We start from the raw sequence: 4,018 nt of genomic DNA on the forward strand, positions 1-4,018 counted from the left end.
ATTGTGTCATTTAAAATTGTCTAGTAGTTACGTTTAAAAAAAAGACTAAAAGCAAGCACGTGAAATTAATGATTTTTTTTTTTTTTTTTTTTAGGTGAGGCAACCCTTGGTTGACCTCACAGACTGCAAGCACCTTGTCAGCTCACAATCCCTTATTTTTTATGTTTTACACCTACAGCACCTGGTCTTCTTAGGTGGTCTCCCATCCAAGTACCAACCAGACCCGACCCTGCTTAGCTTCCAAGATCAGACAGGATCGGGCACAAAATTAATTTTAATGATGTATTTTATTTAACTCAATATAGTCCAAACATTACCATTTTAACATGTAAGCAATGTAAAATGTCATCGATGAGATTTTACGTACTTTTTTCTTTTTGTTTTTGCATTGAGTCTTGAAAGTTCGTGAGTATGAGGCCCCGTCAGTTTGGACTAACTAGCCTCGCTGCACGTGCTGCAGTGGCCGTAGTGGCCAGTGGCTGCCATTGGGGTCAGAGGACGCTGCAGAGGGTCAGGCTGTGAAATGGGACCACGTGCAGGAAGCAGAGGGCCCAGCAGGGGTGAGTAAGGCAGCGCTCCAGCACCAGCAGTGTCCCTGGAGTGAGCTGGGGGTAGGGAAGATGAGTCAGTAGTGACAGGTCAATTCAAAGGTCCATCCCAGGATAGTGGGTTGAGGATGGAGAGACTCGTCTGGAATTTGGATATGTTGAGACAGACAGGCCTTCAGATGTTTGCTGCGTTTGACTTGGGCCTTGGAGAGTGGGCAGGATGTTGGTGTACGGTGATATGGAGGACACGGCAGGGGGCAGGGGGACGGAACCAGGAAAGCGGGCGCTGTCGGAAGCTGAGTTCCCTTCTGGGGTGGTGGCGGTGGTGAGTAATGCGTGAGGGGGCTGGTGGGAGGCAATAGGGAGTGGTGGGGATTGTGGAGGGTGGAAGGGTGTGTGCCCGTCTAAGGCAGACACAACTCGGATACTGGAGCCACTGGGAATATGGGTCCGGAGCTGCCAGGCTCTCCTGGTTTGTCCAGAGAAGCTAGAAATCTGGATTTTTATGTGAAATCTGACTTTTCAAAGTTGGCAACCAATTCAAATTCTTTTGAAGCACTGTGCTCAGCCAAACAAAACATGTCTGCAGGTCGGCTTCTGCCCAGGCGCCCTGTCGGCCAGTTGTGGTAGAGATCTCGCTGGAGGAGACACAGAAGTGGCATCCTGTGACTAAGACAGGCAGGGAGGGGAGAGCTGGGGTGGAGCTTGTCTGCCCAGCTCGGGGGCCCTGGCTTTTCCCAGGACAGTGGGAGCTGGAGGAGCTGGGAGGGCAGCTGGGCTGTTTCAAACCCAGGGAGACAGCCTCTGGCACCTGGGGGGTGGTGGCAAGTTCAGGGTTGCAGGTCTGCCTGGCAACCAGCCAGGGGCAAGCAGCCAGACACCCGCTCAGGTTGACTCAAATCGGAGAGGGGTGCTACAGGAGGCGGGGAGCAGGGAGAGAGCAAGGGCAGGCACAGGGCCACCTTCTCCCTTCCCTCTTCACCCTAGGGCCCTCCCCAGGGACCAGCAGCCCTATGAGTCCCCTTGTTCTTGCCCCCCCCACCATTGCGGGGCTCTGTACCCTCTCGGACTGACTTCCCATGACCTCAGGTTCCAAGGTCCAGTAGGAGTTGCCCAGCTCCATTCAAGTTCTTAAAAGAGCAAATCTAATTGGCTGGGCTGGACCAGGTGGCCACCTCTGACCCAGTCAACTATGTCTAGAATATGCCATCACCTGGTACAACATGTCCCCCTAACCACCCTTTCTGCAGGGCTGTAAATGAACCACTTGCCTGGAGGGGAGCTCATGGCAGGACTGGGGTGGGTAAGACTTGTCCCCATGCCTGAGCCCTCCGCAGTCCCCAGAGGCCCCCTCTGGGCCCTGACAGCTGCCAGGGTCCTCACCGGTTTTCCTGTGTTTGGAGTTTCCGAGGTGCACACCTATGGGCCCCAAAAGGTTGCTGCTTCAGCGCAGAGTGCACGGAAAGCTGGATCTCAGGGGAGGGGGGGCCAAGCAGTCTGGAGCCGGGGAGTGGGGTGCTCTAGAAAGCAGATGGAGCGCCATGGGGGAGCCGAAACTGGGGTTAGGGGCCAGAGAGGTCAGCCAGGTAGGACGCCAGTGCTGGAAGAGCTTCGGAAGCCACACAGGCCCCAGGCCATAGCCACTGTAGGGCGACCCTGCCGTTTGGCCCTACAGTGGCTATGGCCTGGGGCAGTCACAGCAGGACCCAGAGCTGGGAAGGCACAGAACCTTGTGGTGGACGCAGCAGCCTTGAGCCGGCAGAGTTTGGAGCCACAGCCCCGGAGTCTTGGGGCACAGGGCATCGGCAACAACCCCAGGTCCAGAGCTGCGAGAACCCAGGGACCTGGAGCCAACAGCACCAGACCTTGTCGCTGAGTTCAAGGATCCCTAGCAGGATGCGTGGGAAACTCCCCCAAAGCTGGCTGAAGATCCCAGGTCCCCATGGAAACCCAGCTGGCAGAGGGGGCTGCCTCATACCCCACCCTCAGATAGCCACCTCCCAGCAGGCATGGCTGGGGCAGGGCCAGCAGGATTGCTGACCCCAGGGACATCTCCCACTTCAGCTGGACCTACCTCCAGGTTAGAGTCAGGACAGGCGCCTCTGGCCCTTTGAGGAAGCAGAGCTTCCGAGAGGGAAATCAGAGCTCAGCGAATCTGTGAACTGGCTGGAGCGTGGCCGGCCCGAGAGACCTCAGAATGACCTTCTCAGAGCCCCCAGGTTCACACCGCACAAAGAGGGGACCAGGGGACACTGCCATTGCTCCTTCTAGGCCTGGAAGCCGCAAGACACCTCGAGAGCCAGCCTCATCCCCGAGAGTCCCCTCCCCACTGTGCTGCAGATATGCAGGCCCCACAGCGAGCCCCCCGAGGCTCATCAGGGCCACCGATGGATCCCCAGTACCTAGGCTTAGCACATGGTGGGCCCTCAGGGGATCCAGGATGTGTGTTTGCCGAGTGAATCCAGAGAGCCCAGATTACCAACAGCCCACCCCATTTCCTCTGCAAGAGTCCTCAAGGGCAAGGACTAGGCCCTGGTCGCTTGCAGCTCCCCAGGGTCGGGTCCGCGCAAGGGATAGGCACCCAACTCCGGCTGAGAGGTCCCCGGGAAGGGGGCCGGGAGCCTTTGGGAGAGGGACTTGGGCCCCCTGGGAAGCTGGATCTTCCATGCTTGGATCCCATAGACTCCGCATGCCTGTCACCAGCCTGCAGGTGGAGTGGGGTCTAGGTGGCTCAGGAACTTGGTGACCTCCCCGCGGCTCTGCTCCTGTAGTACAAAGTTTTGTTAAAATGCTGTTCGAGTACCTTGTGATGCCATTTATGTCAAGTACAAGACCAGGCAAAGCTAATGGCTGCAGTTAGAAGTCAGGATGGCAGTCCCCTCACGGGGAGTGGCCGGCAGCCCCCAAGAGGGGTCTTTTGCAGGGAGGCGAGTCACACCTGCTTCTCCATCTGGGTGCTGGTTGTTGTGAAAATACATTTCATGAGCTGTGCACTCATGATAACTGCACTTTTCTGCACATATTTATACTTCTATAAAGTTTAAGAAATGCTAACCAATACAGAAATGACAATAAAGCGAAGGTAGCCACCAGGCCCTCTCCCTTTACAGAGCCCTGCCCCCCACTCTGGAGAGCATTTCTACATGGGGGGTGGGGCTCTGACGGGGGTTGGGCGGTGAAGGGCGCAGGGAGCTGTCGTGACCCGCATTTCCACTTAGACGGTACCATTTGGACCAGAAGAAATAGCAAAGTCGTCTAAAATGCCATTTTCCCCCCTTTCCAGAAGACTGAGAAAATGTCTCCTACCCCATCAAAAACGGAGGTGCTCGTCTCCATGTGAGGCGGCTGGGAGGCCGAGGGGGTTTGGAGGCGGAGGGACGGCCTTCGGGCGCGCGCGCGACGTTTCAGAGCGGGGGGGGGGGTGGGGGATCAATACAGACTTCTAAGAAGCGCTTACCATAGCTAAGCTT

General features: G+C 56.5%; 1 protein-coding gene across 1 annotated transcript in view; it reads left to right on the forward strand.

The window, feature by feature from the left end:
* The first annotated feature begins 855 nt into the window (after positions 1-855).
* Positions 856-4,018, forward strand: part of PLEKHG5 (pleckstrin homology and RhoGEF domain containing G5) — a 29,997-nt gene continuing 26,834 nt past the window's right edge. The window contains exon 1 of the mRNA XM_015591420.2: positions 856-873. The gene's annotated coding sequence lies outside the window, so the exon portion shown is untranslated. The remainder of the gene's footprint in view (positions 874-4,018) is intronic.

This window comes from Pteropus alecto, unplaced genomic scaffold (assembly GCF_000325575.1).
Source record: "Pteropus alecto unplaced genomic scaffold, ASM32557v1 scaffold125, whole genome shotgun sequence".
Classification (NCBI taxonomy): Eukaryota; Metazoa; Chordata; class Mammalia; order Chiroptera; family Pteropodidae; genus Pteropus; species Pteropus alecto.